The sequence below is a fragment of the Phocoena sinus genome, chromosome 10, assembly GCF_008692025.1.
Source record: "Phocoena sinus isolate mPhoSin1 chromosome 10, mPhoSin1.pri, whole genome shotgun sequence".
Lineage (NCBI taxonomy): Eukaryota > Metazoa > Chordata > Mammalia > Artiodactyla > Phocoenidae > Phocoena > Phocoena sinus.
Window position 1 is genome coordinate 78,826,909 of NC_045772.1, and position 23,743 is coordinate 78,850,651.

The window sequence follows — 23,743 nt, forward strand, 5'->3', positions numbered from 1 at the left end:
TTGACTCACTCTCAAAATAGATTTTTGAGTTGGAATTGTCTCTCTTAACTGAAGTTATGCTTCAACAATAACTATATTTTTATGTTAATGCTTGCCTAATGACTGTATTTTAAACTTTGTGGGTCTCAGTTTCCTCATCTGCAAAATGTGTAACCTCCAAGTTTGATGGAATATGGGTTTTGTAAAATGCTTAGCACAGTACCTTGACTTAAACATTCAGTAAAAATAAGGGTGATTTCAATCAGCCATGATTTATTATCCTGCATTTCATTGTTACCAGAGTATTTCCTTCCTTTGTGTGAATTGTATCATTGCATTGACACCAGCAAGAGGAAACAGAACAATTGCAACCTTAAGTCTGAAACCAGTCTCACTAAGGAAGAGGCTTACAAACTAATTAGTTAAAAAGCAAAACAGACAGGGAAGGATCTCTTTAAACAAAACACGAAAATCTCGGTAAAAAGAGAAAATGTTTGGTAAGTTCACCAACATTAATAGTTAGAACTTCTGTTCTTCAAAACACACCAGGAAGAAACTAAGAAGACAAGTCACAAATATGGGGACTTATATCAATCCAACAACCGTGAACCGTGGTTAATGTACGGTGACAATAGGCAATGATCATAAACAGTTTTTTAAGGAACTGCAGCTAGTACTGCTTTTTCTCAGGAAAAACATGCTTTCCTCTTTCTTTTCAAGAAGAAAATGTTCTCTTTTTTTTCATTACTTCTCTAGCATCCTTCAGTTACCCCGTCTTTTGGGCCTCCACTCAGGGCGACTCTTAGATGTCCCATGCTCCTTGTACCCTCCCTGCAGGGCCAGCCTGGTGTCTGTAATGTCAAGGGGCCTCAGATGGTGGACGGTATTACACCCTGAGGGAGATGGAAACTGTGCCCATGGACGCCAAGGGCCGGGCTGGGGAGGGAGCATGTAGTTTGAGAAGAGGAAGAGGAAGCCAGTTGCAACCCAGGAACTTTGATGATAAATTTCCCTTTGGAGTAGAAACCAATGCCTGTCTAGATGAAAGCACTGGAAACAAGCAAAATGGCAGCAGGAGCCATCCTGTAAGTGAATACAGCTCTACCTTGGGGGACTAATTGCCTAACCAAGGCCTCAGGCCTGCCTGAACGTAAGGATGGGAAAGAGGCTTAAACAGTTACATTATGCAATGCCTATTGTTCTTGCCAAGTTAAACTTGGTGCAATAAATTTTGAACAAGCAAAAAAAGGTTTAATAATAAGGGAGATATTTCTATGGCACCTTATCATGTATCGACTGCTGCCTTTATACTGTGATGCATATGAACTCATTTATTTCTCAGTCCAACCCCTTAGAAAGTGTCTGTTACTAGGTTGAAGCATGTGAAATTGCCAATGTTCAACCATTCTGACCTACAAATGGCCACTGTGGCTGGTTCAGCCTGCATTTTTCCTGCATTTTACAGATGAAGAAATCTAGATGCAGAGCACTTAAGTAACTTTCCAGAAAGTGTCAAGCCTGGGCCCTGATAATTGAGCTTCTGTTTCTATAGTCATTGTGAACCACTGAAATATACTGCCTCTCTACCACACTGAATTAAAATGACAGAAACGGTTTCTTCCAGCCTAAAATTTCTATGCATGAATCTGTGCTATATCGTTCTCAGTCTCCATACACCAATCTCTTCATGCCTTGCCTATTTCTTTTGAAATGAATCAGCGCTCACCCAGTCACTAGCTGGAAATCTCAGAATAGAATTTTCTTTCCTTTTTTCTTTACCACAAGAATCCAAATGATATTTATTAAGTCCACCTCAGCAGGAGCCACAGAATCATTGGGCATGAGAGCTAGAAGGGATTTCAGAGATAATCCAGTCATTTTTCTAATACAGATATAGTCACTGAGCGAGCAGGGAGCAGAATTGGGACAAGAATCTGGACTCCTGAGCCCGTGTCTGCTCTTCTCTCTCCACCTCTGTTCTCACATTGGACTCACATGCTACAGATAATGCCTCTTTGCTTCTCTGTAGTTTCAGGACCCATCATAACTCTCTAACCCTTGCCCATGACAGTAGCTCAACTCACTGTGCCAATCACTCTTCTAAATGTCTTACATGTATTAACTCATGAATCAGCACAACAACCCCATGACATTTACTATTATAAACCCCATTTTACAAATAGGAAACCAAGGTACAGAAAAATTAAAGTGATTTACCCCAGGTCACACAGCTCGCAGACCAGCGCCAGAGGCCATGCCCCCATCACGCAACCATATGCCCTTTGTCCTGCCCTGCCCTTCACTGAGCAAAGCTTACACTCACTTCTTTTGGGAAGCAGTTCTCAATTCTCCCCTCAATCTGTTGAAAATCATATCTGCCAAACTCTCTGAGTCCCCATGCAACATCACCTTATATGGAATTGGCTACTTATTTGTCTGTTTTGTCTGATGGCCTGCAAACACCTTAAACATAGTGACTGTGTTTTACTTTTCCTAATATTCACAGGATTTGACACAACACCTGACACAATGTAGACGTAGAGTATGGACTTGAGGGGGAAGGGGAAGCTGGGACGAAGTGAGAGAGTGGCATGGACATATATACACTACCAAATGTAAAATAGATAGCTAGTGGGAAGCAGCCACATAGCACAGGGAGATCAGCTCGGTGCTTTGTGACCACCTAGAGGGGCGGGATAGGGAGGGTGGGAGGGAGAGCAATAGGGAGGAGATATGGGGATATATGTATATGTTATACAGCAGAAACTTTGTTATACAGCAGAAACTAACACACCATTGTAAAGCAATTATACGCCAAAAAAGATGTTAAAAAAAAACAGTAAATAAATATTTGTTGACTGAATGCAAGAAAGAATGAAGGGCCACCTAAATCTTTCTGTCTTCAATTTCTCCTTATTCCACCTATCTTCCAACCTGAAGTGAGTTGGGGAAACTAGTAAGACATTAGTATGTAAGTTCCATGGAGGCTGGTATACCCTTTACTTATCTTCCTTAATAACCAAAGATAAGTCTTTTGATTGTTGTTCCCCAAATGTTTGGTCATGAACTCATCACACTACTAAGATAGGGATTTTCTTCATCCACAGTCACTATATCTGGGGCCCAAATTGTTTTCAATTTTATACTTTGACTTCTGAGTGTGAAATAAAATAATTTATTTCACTTAATCCATTAGACCAGAAATTAGGATCCTACAAGCAGGTAAAATAAGTATTTTGATCTTAACACGGAGGGGCCTAGAACATTCATCCATAGTCACAATAGGCTTCAGAAGTCATTACAGTGAGATATGTCTTAAATGACTTTATGTTTAAATGCATTAGTTCTACCTGAGGTGTCCAGGCTACTACTGTGTCCCCTGACTTGAAATCATATACATAATTCTCATAAATGATCAATTGGATATCCTGATGGAAATGCAGCTTTTATTTCCCACATCAAATAGAAAGTTAATTGCAGATGGATAGCAGATTTTAGTATGAAAGGCAAAACAATCTAGTCTTTAGAAGAGAACAACTCCCTGATCTGTAAGTAGGCAAAAAGCATTAACAATAAAAGACTAATACTAATAAATTGGGCTCTATTAAAATTAAGAATTTGTGTTCACCAAAAGAAAAAAATAAGAGCATTAAAAAGGCAAGCCACAGATTGGGAGAAGGCATTCACAATACCTATATCTAATAAACATATTGCATCCAGGATAAAGTATATGCACAAATCATTATGAAAAAAATAGAAACCCAGTAAACAAATGGGCAAAGACTTGGGCACATCTCAAGAAGAGATATCCAAATAGCCCATATACAAAAAGGTGCTCCACTGTCAGAAACTACTATGCCACACAACTACTCTCCCACTGAAATGACTAAAATGAAAAGAACAGACAATGAGGAGTGTTGACAAGTGGAATAAGTATAACCTCTTGACTACTGCTTCTGGGAGTATATGCTGTACAACCACTTTGGGAAACTCCTTGGCAAATTTTATTAAAGCTCTCTACATAAATCACTTCCACATGGAGGTATACCCAACTGTAGTATGCACATATGTTCAACAAAAGACATTCATAAGAAAGTTCTTAGTACTACTATTCCCAAATTCTTAGTGGCACTTGGTAGTGGAAACTACCTAACTGTTCATCAACAGTAGAACAGATAAATGAATGTGGTATATTCACAGTATGGAGTACTAGACGGCAAGGAGAATGAATACACAAATTTTTTTCTTAACATCTTTATTGGAGTATAATTGCTTTACAATGGTGTGTTAGTTTCTGATTTATAACAAAGTGAATCAGTTATACATATATATATGTTCCCATATCTCTTCCCTCTTGCATCTCCCTCCCTCCCACCCTCCCTATCCCACCCCTCTAGGTGGTCACAAAGCACCGAGCTGATCTCCCTGTCCTATGCGGCTGCTTCCCACTAGCTACCTATTTTACGTTTGGTAGTGTATATATGTCCATGCCACTCTTTCACTTTGTCAGAGCTTATGCTTCCCCCTCCCCATATCCTCAAGTCTATTCTCTAGTAGGTCTGTGTCTTTATTCCCGTCTTGCACCTAGGTTCTTCATGACCATTTTTTCCCTTAGATTCCATATATATCTGTTACCATACGGTATTTGTTTTCCTCTTTCTGACTTACTTCACTCTGTATGACAGACTCTAGGTCCATCCACCTCACTACAAATAACTCAATTTCGTTTATTTTTATGGTTGAGTAATATTCCATTGTATATATGTGCCACATCTTCTTTATCCATTCATCTGTCGATGGACACTTAGGTTGCTTCCATGTCCTGGCTATTGTAAATAGAGCTGCAATGAACATTTTGGTACATGACTCTTTTTGAATTATGGTTTTCTCAGGGTATATGCCCAGTAGTGGGATTGCTGGGTTGTATGGTAGTTCTATTTTTAGTTTTTTAAGGAACCTCCATACTGTTCTCCATTGTGGCTGTATCAATTTACATTCCCACCAACAGTGCAAGAGGGTTCCCTTTTCTCCACACCCTCTCCAACATTTATTGTTTCTAGATTTTCTGATGATGGCCATTCTGACCGGTGTGAGATGATATCTCATTGTAGTTTTGATTTGAATTTCTCTAATGATTAATGATGTTGAGCATTCTTTCATGTGTTTGTTGGCAATCTGTATATCTTCTTTGGAGAAATGTCTATTTAGGTCTTCTGCCCATTTTTGGATTGGGTTGTTTGTTTTTCTGATATTGAGCTGCATGAGCTGCTTGTATAGTTTGGAGATTAATCCTTTGTCAGTTGCTTCATTAGCAAATATTTTCTCCCATTCTGAGTGTTGTCTTTTGGTCTTGTTTATGGTTTCCTTTGCTGTGCAAAAGCTTTTAAGTTTCATTAGGTCCCATTTGCTTATTTTTGTTTTTATTTCCATTTCTCTAGGAGGTGGGTCAAAAAGGATCTTGCTGTGATTTGTGTCATAGAGTGTTCTGCGTATGTTTTCCTCCAAGAGTTTTATAGTGTCTGACCTTACATTTAGGTCTTTAATCCATTTGGAGTTTATTTTTGTGTATGGTGTTAGGGAGTGTTCTAATTTCATACTTTTACATGTAGCTGTCCAGTTTTCCCAGCACCACTTATTAAAGAGGCTGTCTTTTCTCCACTGTATATTCTTGCCTCCTTTATCAAAGATAAGGTGACCATATGTGTGTTGGCTTATCTCTGGGCTTTCTATCCTGTTCCATTGATCTATATTTCTGTTTTTGTACAAGTACCAGACTGTCTTGATTATTGAGGCTTTGTAGTATAGTCTGAAGTCAGGAAGCCTGATTCCTCCAGCTCCGTCTTTCTTTCTCAAGATTGCTTTGGCTGTTCGGGGTCTTTTGCATTTCCACACAAATTGTGAAATTTTTTGTTCTAGTTCTGTGAAAAATGCCAGTGGGAGTTTGATAGGGATTGCATTGCTTTGGGTAGTAGAGTCATTTTCACAATGTTGATTCTTCCAATCCAAGAACATGGTATATCTCTCCATCTATTTGTATCATCTTTAATTTCTTTCATCAGTGTCTTATAGTTTTCTGCATACAGGTCTTTTATCTCCTTAGGTAGGTTTATTTCTAGATATTTTATTCTATTTGTTGCAGTGGTAAATGGGAGTGTTTTCTTAATTTCACTTTCAGATTTTTCATCATTAGTGTATAGGAATGCTAGAGATTGCTGTGCATTAACTTTGTACCCTGTTAATTTACCAAATTCATTGATTAGCTCTAGTAGTTTTCTAGTAGTATCTTTAGGATTCTCTATGTATAGTATCATGTCATCTGCAAACAGTGACAGCTTTACTTCTTCTTTTCCAATTTGGATTCCTTTTACTTCTTTTTCTTCTCTAATTGCTGTGGCTAAAACTTCCAAAACTATGTTGAATAATAGTGGTGAGAGTGGGCAACCTTGTCTTGTTCCTGACCTTAGTGGAAATGGTTTCAGTTTTTCACCATTGAGGACGATGTTGGCTGTGGTTTGTCATATATAGCCTTTATTATGTTGAGAAAAATTCCCTCTATGCCTACTTTCTGCAGAGTTTTTATCATAAATGGGTGTTGAATTTTGTCAAAAGCTTTCTCTGCATCTATTGAGATGATCATATGGTTTTTCTCCTTCAATTTGTTAATATGGTGTATCACATTGATTGATTTACATATATTGAAGAATCCTTGCATTCCTGAAATAAACCCCACTTGATCATGGTGTATGATCCTTTTAATGTGCTGTTGGATTCTGTTTGCTAGTATTTTGTTATGGATTTTTGCATCTATATTCATCAGTGATATTGGCCTGTAGTTTTCTTTCTTTGTGACATCTTTGTCTGGTTTTGGTATCAGGGTGATGGTGGCCTTGTAGAATGAGTTTGGGAATGTTCCTCCCTCTGCTATATTTTGGAAGAGTTTGAGAAGGATAGGTGTTAGCTCTTCTCTAAATGTTTGGTAGAATTTGCTTGTGAAGCCATCTGGTCCTGAGCTTTTGTTTGTTGGAAGATTATTTTTTTTTAGCATCTTTATTGGAGTATAATTGCTTTACAATGGTGTGTTTGTTAGTTTCTGCTTTATGACAAAGTGAATCAGTTATGTTGGAAGATTTTTAATCACTGTTTCAATTTCAGTGTTTGTGTTTGGTCTGTTCATATTTTCTATTTCTTCCTGGTTCAGTCTCAGAAGGTTGTGCATTTCTAAGAATTTGTCCATTTCTTCCAGGTTGTCCATTTTATTGGCATATTGTTGCTTGTAATAATCTCTCATGATCCTTTGTATTTCGGCAGTGTCAGTTGTTACTTCTCCTTTTTCATTTCTAATTCTATTGATTTGAGTTCTTCCTTTTTTTCTTGATGAGTCTGGCTAATGGTTTATCAATTTTGTTTATCTTATCAAAGAACCAGCTTTTAGTTTTATTGATCTTTGGTATCATTTCCTTCATTTCTTTTTCATTTATTTCTGACCTGATCTTTATGATTTCTTTCCTTCTGCTCACTTTGGGGATTTTTTGTTCTTCTTTCTCTAATTGCTTTAAGTGCAAGGTTAGGTTGTTTATTTGAGATGCTTCTTGTCTCTTAAGGAAGGATTGTGTTGCTATAAACTTCCCTCTTAGAACTGCTTTTGCTGCATCCCATAGGTTTTGCCTTGTCGTGTTTTCATTGTCATTTGTTTCTAGGTATTTTTTAATTTCCTCTTTGATTTCTTCAGTGAGCTCTTGCTTATTAAGTAGTGTATTGTTTAGCCTCCATGTGTTTGTAGTTTTTACAGATTTTTTCCTGTAGTTGATATCTAGTCTCATAGCGTTGTGGTTGGAAAAGGTACTTGATATGATTTCAATTTTCTTAAATTTACCAAGGCTTGATTTGTGACCTAAGATATGATCTATCCTGGAGAACGTTCCATGAGCACTTGAGAAGAATGAATACAGAATCATTTGAATGAATCTTATGAACATAACGTTGAGTGAAGAAGGTGGACAGAAAATAATGCACACTGTATGATTTTACTTACATATAAAACTCCAAAAACTGGCAAAGCTAATCTATGTTTGAATTTTGCTAATCTATGACTTAGCAGTCAGGATAATGGTTACTTTGGGGGTGAATAGGTAATGACTAGATGGCAGCTTATGGGATGCTGGTAATGTTTTATATTTTTTTAAGTCTGGAAGTTGAAATCTGAGAGCTACTTATTATTGTATTTATGATATATTCACTTTTCCACATTTAAGTCATACCTCGTATAAAATAATAAAAATCACATGGAGAAGAAACCCTTGGTGAAAATAGTTATTACTTATGTTCATTATTAAACCATACCTAAAATGCATAGGTTTTGGTTTTGTTTTTCCTTTGCTTTTTTTGCTTTTTGTGGTTGTTTTGTTTTGTTAGAGTAACACTGAAAGTGCCTTGTAGTTTCATCACCATATTCCATGGCGGTAAGGAGGAATCAAGTATTAGTTTCCTGGGTGTTATGGATTGAATTCTGTCCTCCTAAAATTCATATGTTAAAGTCCTCAACTGCAGTATCTCAGAATGTGACCTAATTTGGAAATAAGATTATCGTAGAGGTAACTAATTAAGATGAAACCATACTAGGGTAGGGTGGACCCCTAATCCATTATGACTGGTGTCCTTAAAAAAGAGGAAATTTGGGGATTCCCTGGTGGTGCAGTTGTTGAGAGTCCACCTGCTGGTGCAGGGGACACGGGTTCGTGCCCCGGTCCGGGAAGATCCCACATGCAGCAGAGCGGCTGGGCCCGTAAGCCATGCCTGCTGAGCCTGCGCGTCCGGAGCCTGTGCTGTGCAACGGGAGAGGCCACAACAGTGAGAGGCCCGCATACCACAAAAAGAAAAAAAAAAAAAAAAGAGGAAATTTGGAAACATAGATATGCACAGAGGGCAGATATGCACAGAGGGCAGGGGAGTTAAAGACACAGGGAGAAAATGACCATCTACAAGCTAAGAATAGGCCTAGAACAGATGTTTCTCTAACAGTCCTGGGAAGGAACCAACCCTGCCAACATCTTGATTTTTCTAGTCTCCAGATTTCTGAGATGCAGGAGCAGAGGGTGATGCTAAAAGCTCTTCTGTATTAGGGAAACCCACCCCCCCACACACCTGCCTCAACTAGCATCTCACACACTTGGCAAGTCTGCTCTAGGGAATGGGGAGCAGTGGAAGGTGTTAGGCAGGGGAATCACATGATCTCTTTTCTGTTTTGGAACAATGGAATGTTCTGAATCATGTGACACACTGAAGATGGATCAGGAAAACTTAAGCATCTCAAACAGTTCTATGATCCTTGGGAAGAATCCTCAGAATGGATCTTTCCTGGGTCTGGAGGTCTTCAAGGAAGTAAAATAACCACTTGATTGTTCCTAAAGCAGTGGTTTCCCATGTTGTTTTGGTCACAACCTCTTTGAAACTCTGTTGAAAGCTATAAATCCTCCCATCAGACAGATACCCATACTCATCCAGATTTAAGAGTACAGGTGAGGATTTTTAAAACAGAGTATTGGTTTTTGATCTCACTTGTAGAAATAAAGATGGATGGCTGAAGATAATGGGGTTTCCAGCTGTCATCACACAGGAAGCCAGCAACTAACTACTAGCCCTATGCCAAGACTCAAAGGTACTGTTCTGGAAACTGTAACTTTCCCACGTTGGTTGTTTTTGCTCTTCCCCTATTTGTTTATCCACAATGAAGAGCAGTTACTTAAATCACAAAGAGATTGTACGTCTATCTTTAAGGGCAGAAAGGAAAGGGGGAAGTATGAAGATTGAACCCAGTCCACAGCCAGGTTTGGGGAAAGAGTGAGTAACTGAGAGGAGGGCGGCACAGGCTAATTTAATCCTCAGGATTTATGGTGAATAAAGGAGAACATTGTTTCCTTGGGGAGAATTTTCATTATCTTCCCTGTGGACTTTAATTCATTTTAATTCCATTTCCCATCACCCCCTTCTTGGTGTTAACTGCTCAGGGCTATGGGAAGCTAAATCACTGACTGGGGCTGGTTAGGAGGGGGAAGAATGGGAAATAAAAATATATGCATAGTTTTTATTTTCACACTGAGGATCTTCGCTGAAAGATTTCACAAACTCCAAAGTTTTAACTGGTCAGAAATTGCCCAATGAATAGGGGGCACTAAAGCTTAAGGGGAGGAACTATAACTTGTTGACCACTATATTTGCAGAGCTAAACACCTGGCCTGGCACATGGTAGTAAATTGAATGAATGAATGAATGGAATAAAATGCTCATGGGATTTGCAGTCATAACATTTGGATATTATTCTACACTTAAATAGATAAGTGACAAGTCCCTTTGTGTTTTTGGGACTGACTTTTTATTTTCTATAAAATAAGGGAATTAGATCAAATATAGATAAGGTACTTGAACATTCTACAATTTAGAATGTGAATAGAGTTAGTTAAGGCAAAGTTATTTGTAGTCACCACTATGTGGAGTATATAAGATGGTGCAATATGTATGTATGTATATAGTATGTCTAAGAGTTTAGGGAAGGCTAATTTGAGAAAGTTTCACTCTGTCCTAAAAGAAACTGAGACCTAAATTTACCTAAAGTGCAATCCTGTGATCAGCAGTGCACTCAGCAGCACTTGCATAACCATTGCTTCAGGCAGGACTGGACCAAAATAGTAAGAAGAGAAGAAGGAAGAAGCAAAGTCACAATTCTACTAAGGAGAGAGGTTTGGCAACTACAGGTTACCAAGAAAGAAGGAAAGTGCTTATTTGGATGAGAACTATTAACTCTTTCAAACTCTCCTGCAGCTTGGAGAATAGTTTTGTAAGTGGATCTTAATGCTCTCAAAGTTTCTTGGTACGAGAACACGTGTCCATCCTTTAGATCATACACTTATCTTGAGAACAAATAGGTCCTAAAGGTCTCATGTAAACAAACACAATGGAAACGAGTCAATTTAGAATGAGACAACAGTTACAGCATAATAGAAATAAAAATACACAGACTGACATAAAATTGATTTCCTTAATATTTATCAGAGTATCTTATTTACACTTATGTTTCATGTGGAATTAAGTGGACAGTTTCTCTTAAGTTTTAGACAAATACTTCTATTTTTATTAAATGAATTTTATCTATCTTTTTTTTTTTTTTGCGGTACGCGGGCCTCTCACTGCTGTGGCCTCTCCCATTGCGGAGCACAGGCTCCGGATGCGCAGGCTCAGCGGCCATGGCTCACGGACCCAGCCGCTCCGCGGCATGTGGGTTCTTCCCAGACCGGGGCACAAACCTGTGTCCCCTGCATCGGCAGGCAGACTCTCAACCATGGCTCCACCAGGGAAGCCCTATCTATCTTTAAGATGATTTTATTACTGCATAAAACTATGCTGCTACTATCCACACACTTTTTAGTATTAAATGTCCTTTCTTGAAAATAATAAAAAAAGTCTTTAATACATGCACACATAGTGAATTGTTACACAGAGCTTCTTTTGTTCAGGTTATCAAATTCTTCTGGGCAGATTCTTCCAGTTTCTTGACAATATCGTGCATTGGTGGATCTAATTCTGCTTGAAGCGCTTCAGTGGTTTCAGATATGTTGGGACCAGACACATAATTTAACGATCTTCCTAATGTCCAACTATCCTGCCCTCAAGAATACTGGAGTTTCTGCTGACTTTTGTGGAAGGTGCCCTCTCGCTGACCTATGATAAATAATGCACCATTTTTCTAAAATGATCTAAAATGTGGAGCATTTTCACAATGACTTTTTCTCATTTCTTGGCTCAGGAAATATTATTCTTGCCTCCTATGGTCATCCTGTTATTCACCAGCGAATTTTACTGACCCAGCACCTCCCAGCTGAGGTGGATGGTTGGGTAAGTGGATAGAAGAGGCCGGATTTTTGCCATTTTTTACACAGATTCACAAGGAAGAGCTTTCCCTTCTCCTCTTCCCCTCAAGTGTGTGTTTCAACACTTTGGAGCCATCTCTGGAGGAGCCTAGGAAGTTAAAATGCATTAAAAACAAGGTAATAGGGGCTTCCCTGGTGGCGCAGTGGTTGAGAGTCCGCCTGCCGATGCAGGGGACGCGGGTTCATGCCCCGGTCCGGGAAGATCCCACATGCCGCGGAGCGGCTGGGCCCGTGAGCCATGGCCGCTGAGCCTGCGCGTCCAGAGCCTGTGCTCCGCAGCAGGAGAGGCCACAACACTGAGAGGCCCGCGTACCGTAAAAAAACAAAACAAAACAAAACAAAACCCCAAGGTAATAGCATGTCCAAAAGCCAAAGGGGACGCATTGTCAACTGCAGCTGGAAAGGGCTTTTGCTGGACTGCAGAGGTTAAGTTTACAAAATTATCTAGGACTTTAAAAATGAACCACGACTAAAGCAATAGACACATGCTATTTTTAGTGTCTGCCAATTAAAGTAAGATGAATTTTTTTCACTGTCTACTTAATCATGTTCTCTACAAAAAGAAATATATAATATTTTTTGCTTTGATATAGTGTTGACTAAAGTGGAAAAATTGCTATTGAATAAAGATCTCACCTGAAACCAATTCTTTTTTTTTTTTTTTATTAAAGGCAGGTCTCTGCATTAGTCATGGAAAGTCCCCTGATGAATGTGGCTGGCAATCTGTTTGATTCCCGCAGAATACTGTGTCTTGGAAAGATCTTGTGATCACAGCGATAGACCTAAGCACAGGCCTTCATCTCCCATCTTCTGGTTCTAAGTCCCATGGAAGCACCTACACCAGCTGTCCCCACATTTGTACCTGTGCTGTGCTGGTTATGTATGAAGCACCTGGGGAGTCTTGTACCAAAAATACAGACTCATTGAGGGTGTGGTGAAAAGGGAACCCTCCTGCACTGTTGGTGGGAATGTAAATTGATACAGCCACAATGGAGAACAGTATGGAGGTTCCTTAAAAAACTAAAAATAGAACTACCATACGACCCAGCAATCCCACTACTGGCCATATACCCTGAGAAAACCATGATTCAAAAAGAGACATGTACCACAATGTTCACTGCAGCAATATTTACAATAGCCAGGACATGGAAGCAACCTAAGTGCCCATCGACAGATGAATGGATAAAGAAGATGTGGCACATATACACAATGGAATATTACTAAGCCATAAGAAGAAACGAAACTGAGTTATTTGTAGTGAGCTGGATGGACCTAGAGTCTGTCATACAGAGTAAAGTAAGTCAGAAAGAGAAAAAACAAATACTGTATGCTAATGCATATATATGGAATCTAAAAAAATGGTACTGATGAACCTAGGAGCAGGGCAGGAATAAAGATGCAGACACTAGAGAATGGACTTGAGGACACGGAGAGGGGAGTGGGAAGCTGGGGCGAAGTGAGAGAAGCATCGACATAGACACACTACCAAATATAAAACAGATTGCTAGTGGGAAGCAGCAGCATAGCACAGGGGGATCAGCTCCGTGCTTTGAGATGACCTAGATGGGTGGGATAGGGAGGGTGGGAAGGAGGCTCAAGAAGGAGGGGATATGGGTATATATGTATGCATATGGCTGATTCACTTTGTTGTACAACAGAAACTAACACAGCATTTTGAAGCAATGATACCCCAATAAAGATGTATAAAAAATAATTAGTAAATAAATAAAATAGGCATGGGGTGGGGATGACGAAAAATATATTTGTCACCCCAAACTTAAGACTGTCACCCTTAAACCATCACTCTTCACAAAAAGGATGCATTAATAAAAAACAGATTTGCTTTATTGAAATAAAATTCAGAGGTGACTACTCACAGAAGATCCATGCTTAGAGGTAGCAGACTTCAACAGCTAAGTAATATTGGTGTTAATTACCCCCTCTACCTCTTAGACGCTGGGTATGTTTATCTGAGGCCCCATCCTTTACATATGAATTCAAATGTTTGAATAACTTTCAAAAGCTATCACCTGCAAGACTGTCTTCTGCACCTCACATTGGCAGCTAACACTAGCTACACTACTCATCCACAATAAATGGCATTGTCATGACTCCGATGGTAATAACATTTGAGGAGCTTCTAGACTGTCAATTTACTTATTTGTATTTCTACCTTGACATGGACTGAATGTTTCAGTCCTCCCAAAATGTGTATGTTGAAATCTAGTCTCCAATGTGATGGTGTATGGAGGTGGGGCCTCTGGGAGGTGATTAGGTCATAAGGGCAGATCCCTTGTGAATGGGATTAGTGCCCTTATAAAAGAGACTCCTGAGAACCCCCTTGCTCCTTCCACCATGTGAAGTTACAATGGAAAGAAGGACATCTATGAACCAAGAAGTGGTTCTCACCAGACAGCACATCTGCTGGTGCCTTCATCTTGGACCAGCAGCCTCTAGAACAGTAGGAAATAAATTTTTGTTGTTTATAAGCCACCCAGTCTATGGTACTTTGTTATAGCAGCCTGAACTAAGACTACCCCTAATAAATAAAACAAATCTATTAAAATTATCTATGGCCAGTGAGTTTAGTAGCCTAGAGCAGGGGCCAGCAAACATTTTATGTTAACGGGCCAGATGGTAAATATATTAGGCTTTGCAAATCACAACTACTCATTACGTGGAGTACCAAAGCAGCCATAGACAATAGGACGAATAGGTGCACGACACTGGCTGATTTCCAATAAAACTTCACTCATGGATACTGAAATTTGAATTTCCTATAATTTTCATTTGCCAGAGAACATTATTCTTCTTTTGATTTTTTTCAACCACTTAAAAATATAAGCACTATTCTTAGCCCAAGAGATATACAAAAATAGGCAGGATTCAGATTTGGCCCTCAGGCCATAGTTTGCTAACCCCTAAGCTAGAGCACCAGGTGGATGAAGCCGTGGCCAGAGGCCACAGCTATTTGAACTTGTCTCCTCTGCTCTGCTCGTTATTCTTTGGTCATAAATCACACTTCTGCCTCGATCCCACCACCACACAGATGCGCTGGGGACCAGTAAAGAAGATGTATGAGATTCAGTGCAAAGTCATTGCTCCTACAGACGTCCTATGTATTCGCACTGTGTTGCCCTGCCGGGGATATACTGTGAACATCAAATAAGGCTCAGACCTCCCATGGGACACAAAAGGTCCTGTGAAATCTTCCCCATTGTCTATGCTTCAGCTTTCTCATGTGTACATCTAGACTTGACAGAATGTACCTCCGAGAGGTCCTGCATAGCCTTGCCAGGGAAGTAGAAGTTAAAATTTTTTAAAAATTGTTTTTAGTCAGACTGCAGACCTTGCTTGTGAATATCTCTTCATCTATTAACCATATGTTAGAATTGTTTTCATCATCAACTCGGAACTTATTAACAGAGTCAGTTCAATTCCGGTCTTCTGCTTCCTTCCAACTAAGCAGTAGCATGAAAGACATGAGAGAAGCTGATGGTTAATAGACAGCTGTGGATGTTAAAAGGTTTAATCTATTAATATAGGGCAGCATTTCCCAAAGCGTGTTATGCTGAATGCTGACTCTGTTAGATGTTCTGCCAAAAAAAGCATTTCAAGGTCAAGTAAGTTTAGGAAATGCAGCATAAAATATCTCTTCTTTCTTGATGATTCTTAAAGTGCATTATCAGTATGTTAAAGGCTTTGAGGATTCCCACAATAAGACTGCTTAACTAGGTTAAATTAAGTGTTTCTCAAGCTTATGTGATGAGGGAAGTTTTTTTCCCTTCACTTGACTGTTATTAATATCCCAAGAAACTAATGGTCCACAGACTGCATTTTGGGACACTGATACAGACAAGGTGGAAGAATGGAAAGCTTCTAAGCAGGGGAGTAACTTATGTTGTAGATCAATCACTTTGGTGGGGATCAGACTTTTCTCTCCGGGTTTTCGTCATTTTAGGAGATTACCCCATGTGCCATCAGTGTGCTCAAGTCAGAAAGACAGAAGTCATACTTGTTTTGGTGGTAACCTCTTAAAAATTATAAAGTTCGTGCACAGTTCATTAATAATCTCAACAGTAGAAATGAGAATATGAAACGCATATTATCTTCTGCTCTCTCACCTCTATCCCAACAGCCTGGCACACTTTCCAGAGATACCAGGCAGCATTATCAGTTTCCATGTCACTTTTCAGCTCTTCTGTGGCAACTCTAAATCTTATGCATCGGGAGGCTATGGTTTTGGATTATAAACATACAGCAGTATCTACTGGAGGAGTTTATTATCACACTTCTTTGCTTAGCCACTTCTCATCGCCGATCTATCACCAAGGTCTATCAATTCTACTTCTGAAATGCACTTCAAATCTGCCCACTTCTCTCCATCTTGCCTGTCTGCACCATCACCAGCTCTGTCCTACTTCCAACCCCTGATCCCGCTCGTCCATTCTCCTAATTGCAGCCACAAAGGTCTTAAAATTTAAATTAGTCTCTGGCTTCAAAGTTTTCAAAAGCTTCTCATTAAAATAAAATTCAGAATTTTATCAAGATCTGTGAGGATCTACATGACTAGGCTCCTGCCTAGCCACCCCCCAACACACACACACACACAGACACAGACACACAGACACACACACAGAGACACACAGACACACAGACACACACACACACACACACACACACACACACACACACACGTCCGGCCTCTCAGCAACTCCCTCACCAAAAACACGTGCCTTCTTTCTGTTCCTTGAACACTTCCAGGTTTTTCCTTTCTTTACAGTCTTCCTACTTGCTATTTCCTCTGCCCAGATTGCTTTTCCCTCCATTCTTTTTTTTTTCTTTTTGCCAAGTTAATCCCTATGCTTCCTTCAAATATCAATTTAAATCTTTCTTTGTCAGAGACCTTCACAAACCACCAAATCTGAGTCAACCCCTGGTTTTTTCATTGCACCTGTTATTCTCCATGCTACTTCCAAAATTTTCTTATTATATGTTTATTTTTTAAATGCCTGTAAGATCCAAAAGGATAGGAGACACATCTGCTTTATTCCACACTAAATGCAGAAAAATTGGCATTGTGTCTGATCACAGAATGGGCTTAATAATTATGTATTACACGACTGAAGCTAACCAGTGGAAAGTTCTCTTCGTTTTATCTCCTGCCTTTTCCTTACATGAAACTGTAGTTCCATCCAGATTTTCATCTTTTGCACAATTATCACCCAGAAGGTTCATTCATTCATTTCTATTAGGCGTGGAATTTTAAGGCCATCTCATGTAACTCTCCTCTTAAGTTTCTCTAACCATTTCAGTTTATTTTATTCTCTTCTTGGGAACTCATTGCACTTATTTTCTGTACCATTCATTTGGTGCCTAATCTTATATTGCCTCTTAACAATGTATCTGTTATGTTAATTAACACCTTATATTTACATATTTCGCCTTGCCAACGATGTCATAAATCTATCGAGTACAGGACTTGGTACTTCATACCCTAAAGTTCACAGCACGCGTCTGCGCAGAGTGCTGCATGAAAGGAGTCTCCATCCACCTTCTCTGGTGCCCCTATTTTCAGACTTTGATACGGAAGTTTGACCCATTTCCTTTTACTCTATTTTCTTCCTCAACCCTTCCGGGTGTGTTGCCATCATACTGGGAATGAAAGCTGTGGAAAGGGTAAGTTCTGAGGTCAGAGAGAAGCAATAAAGGGAGGAGTGTGGGGAAAGAGGATAGGCCTAGGGTTTCTAAGTTCCTCCCCCAATGGTACAGGAGGTGAAGACAACTTGGTAGGGGACTAGGTGTACTTTATATTGCCAAGTATCTCCCAGAATATTTAAGAGTGCCTTGCTCAAGGTTTTGAAATTATGAATATTTAAAAGTTAAATGAGGCAAAAAGGATACCTTCTCAAAAATTTCAGTCAATGACTCAGTTTTTCATTGTTCAATTTTGGATGAATTCCACCGAAACATCAATTTAATTCAGGAAGTATTTTGGGGATCCAGGAAGGTATTCTGTACTTTTAGTTGCCAGTTCCAGTCTTAACCAAATAAAGACTTTTAAGGAATATTTAAAATACCACAAACCATAGCTACTTTTTGTTTTATTTTTTCTCCCACCAAAATATAAGGGTTATAAAGGTTCTGCAACCCTTTTAATGTACTTAACCAGCCTTCCTCAAGCTACTTCTGAAACATGGATTAGAAAAGTTAAGCCTGTAACAATACTGTCTTTGTTAGTATAGTACTCTTCAAGGTAAGTCGACAGTTTTACAATTATTAGCTCTTTTTACCTACCTGTCTTTACAATGACTCTTTAAGATGAATAGAGTAGTAGATATTGCCTGTTATCTTTTCTTTGTCAATGAGGAAATTGGGCGTAGAAGGACTTAATGACAGAAGCATGCAGCAGCTAACTTTCCGTTTGTGTCAGAGAATTCACCTGCAGTGGAGGATGGCTGAGACAGGGTTGTTATTCAGGAAGTGACAGAACAGGCTTGTGAACCTGGCCTCAGGACTGGCTACAGAATTTGCAGGGTCTAGTGTAAAATGAAAATTCGGAGCTCCTTGTTTGAAAATTACTAAGACAGTTGAAAGTGACAGCAGAACATTAAACCAAGTGCAGGGCCCTTTTCCAAGTATTGGGCCCTGTGAGCTGGCCCTGCCTGAGGCCTCTGAACCTCTAACATCTGGGTGATTAAGTATCAGGGAGGCTGTGAGCACCTGAAATCGTAGGCAGAATTCTGTTAATATGTATATGCTTCTTTTTCATATTCCATAGCTTTCACCAGATCCTTAAGTGGTCTGTTAACAAAATAAAGCATTAAGAATGCTTCTTCAAGAGTAATAAATGTTCTCAAAGAGACCAGACACAGAGTCACAAGAGACTGGCAGGGACAGCAGGTGCGTGTTCCTTCAGAGACTATTTGTACATGCGTGAGTTTTCATGGGTGCACAAGTATTAATGCAAAGACAAAGAATTCTTAAGGCTGCCCAGATGTTGTCAGAAAGAAATAACATCTGAATGTACCTTCAGAAGATAGGAAAGGGAATGGTGAGACATTCAAGATGATGACGTTCTTCACAAACTCCAAAGTGATATACCCAAGTAGGAGCTATTTTATTTATTTTTACTCCCTTAAAGGAAGCTTCTCCCTCTTCTTCTGTAATTAGATGTCACGCTCCCTCTTTTAAGTTAAGGAGAAATGTAAGATTTACCAACTCGTGCTGATTTATATCAATTTTATAGATAATTATAACCCAACGTTAGAAATAGGAGTAAAGTAGGAATTTGTTAACAAAGCAGGTTCAGAAGATGCCCTCAGAAACAGGGAAAGAGTGCTCTGAAGACCTGCATCCCGAGAAATACTACGGAAGAAATGCTGCAACTCTTGAGTCTGGCTGGTAAAACCCCATGGCCATCTCCTAGAAGTCTCACACACGAATATCCCTAATAGCGGATTTTGCTGAAAGCCCTGCTCCTTCAGTCTGAGTGGCTGCCTTAAAATTTTATTTAGTCTCTTTGCCCTTTTAGACTAAATATGCTCCTCAGCCAAATCTCCAACTCATATGAATGGGGATACAGAGAGATGGGTAGTTGAAACAGCAGGGAAATTCTCAAATATCCACTTGCACAGAGTGTCAAACTTCTCTTGATGCAGCCTCTAACAAGTAGAAAAGCACGATTCACTTGAGTTTCCTGGTCAGTCTGCTGTCCCCACTCTTGTCCCTGTTCATGGCACAATGGGACAATCTACATGATTCAACCAGCCGCCGAAGCTCTGGCAGGTCCAGAGAGAACCTTGGTTGCTCAGAGCTGGTAACTTATCCTTCGAAGAATAAGTGTTCATAATTCTACTCATCCCACCAGGTGAAAAGTAGGAGGTTTGTAGGATGAAGTTGGTCATTAATTCTTTTAACTGAATGGAATTGCCCCGTGGGTAATCGCCAGGGGTGCCAGCAGCCTTCCCTCAAGCCATCTACACCAGTTGGAATCTGGTACCTGCTCCCCTGCTACCCCGAAGACGCCCAGGCCCCTCAGGAAGAGGTGGAAAACTTCGGACGGGGACAGACCTCGCCCCGGCCGCCCCGGGGCCGCTCCGGCCCTTTTCAGCCTGTGGCTCGGTACCCGGCGAGGCCCGGGTGGGAGGGTCCGGTAGTGCACAGCCCGGGATGGGACTAGGGGCCGGAAAGCGCGCCCCGACAGTCCAGGGCTTAGGGAGGGCGGCCACCGCGCCCCACGTGGCCCCGCTCTCTCCTGGAACAGCCCCGGGGGCCGAGGAGGCCTCTGCCAGACCCGGCCGGCGCCTGTTTCCCCGGGCCCGCGGCCGCGGCGCGGCTCCCAAGTTAGCCCAGTCTGCCCGTTCTCGACACGCGCGCCCTTCCCGCCCCCGCGTGCCCCACCTTGGCGGACGATGCCGGCGCCCAGCGCGCCTAAGCTGCGGCAGGATGGCTGAGGGCGGCCGGGGGCAGCTCCGGGGCAGAGCCGCGGAAACCGCGCGTCTCCCCGCCGGGGCCCGAGCCCACCCTGACGCGGGGCCCCGCTGCTGCCTCGTCCTCTCTGCAGACCCCGCCGAGCCCTGCCTCCCGGCCACCCCGGCCGGCTCCTCGCCGGCGGAGGCGTGGGCGCTCGCGCGGCCCGGCTGCGACCCTGAGTACCTGCTCCTCCGGCGCGGGGCGGGCTCAACTAGTGGTCCTCTAAATCTCGGGCCTTCCCCGGGGCTCCGGGAAGTGCTCCGGCCACGAGGAAGCTGCTCTTGTCTTTCGGCTCCCAAACGTGACACTCTATATATCCGGCTCGGAGACTGGGTGTGGGGCGGGAGGAAACCACCCTCCCTCCGACCTTCCCCTCGGCCGCCGCGGCCTCGGCGTCGGGCGCGGAGCTGGTGGCGGCCTCTGCCCGGGGCGGGAGGAGGGCGAGGGGCTGGCGAGGGCCCTACAGGCCGCGAGGGGACCGCATCGTGGGCAGGGTGGCCGTCCGCGCAGGCCTGCCCCGCAGCTTCCATTCATTCAGCTCGGAGCAGATCCACTCGCTATACTCGCGGCTTGGATTTTTTCCCCCATTAAAAAAAAAAATCGGTGGGTGAGGGGTAAGGGAACAGGAAAGGCGCCCCTCTCTGGTCTGGAAAAGGAGAGCTCCTACACATTGAGAGAAAGAGAGAGAGAAAGAGAGAGAGAGTTGGGGGGCAGGGGGAGACAGAGGGTCAGAGGTTCTACCGTGAACGCTTGGAGGACACACCTTTCCCCACCCACCCTAGCAGAAAAGGCAGCCAAAAATCCGAGTTTACTCAGCTCGTCCGTACTGCACGCCCAGTGGGAGGGATGCTCTGGTGTCTGCTCCAGACTGCGGAGGCGCCTGGCAATGACCGACCAGGGCAGTGTCTTTTTAAAAATCCAGGAGGGGCCGGAGGCGCGGTTTACTCATGTCCAGGGTGTGGAGGGCAGAAATCAGGCTCTGTCTGCGTCAGGTGGGAGTGGGTAGGTGGATAGGAAACTAGAAAGGATCAGAGATGCGGCTGCAAGAATGCAGCCGGCCAGCTTTGCTCGTCAGAGCTTCTCATCAGATTAAAAAACAAACAAAAAGCAGGCAAACAAACAACAACAACAACAAAAACGTTCTGTTTATAAGCCTGGTAGCTTAGCTTTGGGGGGATTTGCTTTGGTCACTGTTACATTTTAAACGGGAAAACTGGACCGTCGTCAGGGAAGACTTGTAGAGGGACAGAGAGGCACGTGAGTGGAGCTGTCACAGTCTTCAGCCAGGACATGCTGAAAACAGCCAACGCCCAACCTCATTTCTTGGACAAGGTGGAAGGTAAATTCCCAAATAAACATGCTATATTAAGAAAAGCTAAAACAGGAACATTGCCCTATAAGTTGTCTTCATTCTCCTCATTACAACAATCGACATACAAAGAAATAAAATTTAATTCATGGAAGTTGGAGTTAATACGAGCCATTTTTTGCATTAAAAAAAATTCACACCCATCTTGAATTCTCTTCTATTGGACTCTCTTCAATTGAATGTATTAAGCAAAGTGTAGCCTAAAGTTACGGTGGCTAATTTTCTCTGGTGATTTTACCTGAAAGCAAGAGAGACAGAGAAAGTTAGGACCACATAAATATACTCTTCGTTATCGCTCCTCCCACTCAAGAATAAGTCTGAATGTGTTCCCCAAACAACGTGTACTGAAATGATACTGTCAAATGGTGGTGAGATTGAAATCACTGCTATGTGATGAGTGTTGAAATCACTCATCACATAGCGGAAAAGGTAAATTGTTACAACTCTTGTTGCAACAAGTTTCCAAGGCTTAAAATGTTGAGTCACTCAAAAATATTTTTATTGTTCTGAATCTTTTGGGTTTTTTTTTTTTTTTTGTGGTACGCGGGCCTCTCACTGCTGTGGCCCCTCCCATTGCGGAGCACAGGCTCCGGATGCGCAGGCCCAGTGGCCATGGCTCATGGGCCCAGCCGCTCCACGGCACGTGGGATCCTCCCGGACCGGGGCACGAACCCGCGCCCCCTGCATCGGCAGGCGGACTCTCAACCACTGCGCCACCAGGGAAGCCCGTTCTGAATATTTTGATATAGGATTCTCATTTCTTAGAATATATCCAAAGAAAGTAATTCACAAAAGAGAAATGTCATATGGACAAAGTTCATGTTTATTACAACACTATTTATAAAGTAGAAAATGGAAAACATATTTTCAGTGGAGTGTTGAAAAATAAAATGCAACATTATTATAGGCTACAAAACCATAATTTTATTTTCACCATTTAAAGTAATATTTATGTATGGATAGTGTATTCATTTGCTGGGACTGCCTTATCAAAGTACACAGACTGGGTGACTTAAACAGAAATTTATTATCTCACAGTTCTGGAGGCCAGAAGTCCAAGATCAAAGTGTTGGCAGGATTCTTCCTCTGAAGGCTGTGAGGGAGAATCAGTTTCATGCCTCCTACCTAGCTTCTAGTGGTTTGCTGGCAATTTGTTTTTTGGTTTTTCTTACCTTCAAGAAGTATAACCCTGATCATTAGTCATATCAGATTAGGGCTCACCCTAGTGGCCTATCTGAATTTATGACATTTGCAACAGTCCTATTTCCATATAAGGTCACATTCTGAGGTACTGAGGGTTAGGACTTCAGCATATGAATTTGGGGAGGGGGGATGTGGAGAAAGGCACAAATCAACCCATAAACGTATAATAGCAAAAAGAGGCAGTGTAGTTGTTACCGAGTCCAAGCTCATACTACTCACGCCGAGACAGGCTAATAAATCGAGAGAGGAGTTGGTAGGGAAAGGAACAGTGACTTTATTTGGAAAGCTGGCAGACCAAGAAGATGGTGGACTTGTGTCCCAAATAACCACCTTGCCTGAGTTAGAATGCAGGCCTCTCTTATACTAAAAGGGGAGGGAGTAAAGTCGGTCATTTCCTGGTTCCAGTCAGCCTCCAGAGGAGATGTGTTAATTTCATTCTTCCTGCAGTCATTCAAAGGTGGGCCTGGTCAGGATGTTTTCTGTGAGCCAGACAAAGTTATTTTAGCTTAATGCTCATTACCTGGAGGCAGGGTTCCCAGAGATGGACAATTATGTATAATTTATACTTATAGACAACATCTCTTTAGTGATTAACTTGTAATAGAATACAAAGTTTCTTCCCTATTACATAGTGGGTTGAATGGTGGCTCCCAAAAGATACGTCCTGGTGCAAATCCCTGGAACCTATGAATGTTACTTGATTTGGATGAGAGTCTCTTTATATGCAATGAAGTTAAAGATCTTCAGAGGAGATCTTCCTGGATTATCCAGGTGGGCCTTAAATCTAATGGCAATT

General features: G+C 41.6%; 1 protein-coding gene across 3 annotated transcripts in view; it reads right to left on the bottom strand.

Annotated features, from left to right (window-relative positions):
• Positions 1 to 21,258, bottom strand: part of FAR2 (fatty acyl-CoA reductase 2) — a 137,993-nt gene extending 116,735 nt beyond the window's left edge. Inside the window, exon 1 of one of the 3 annotated variants that reach the window (XR_004351746.1) lies at positions 20,559 to 20,917. The gene's annotated coding sequence lies outside the window, so the exon portion shown is untranslated. Of the gene's footprint in view, positions 1 to 20,558; positions 20,976 to 21,152 lie in introns of those variants that run through there. The other 2 variants (XM_032645346.1, XM_032645345.1) reach the window with 2 other exon arrangements.
• Between the last annotated feature and the right edge of the window lie 2,485 nt (positions 21,259 to 23,743).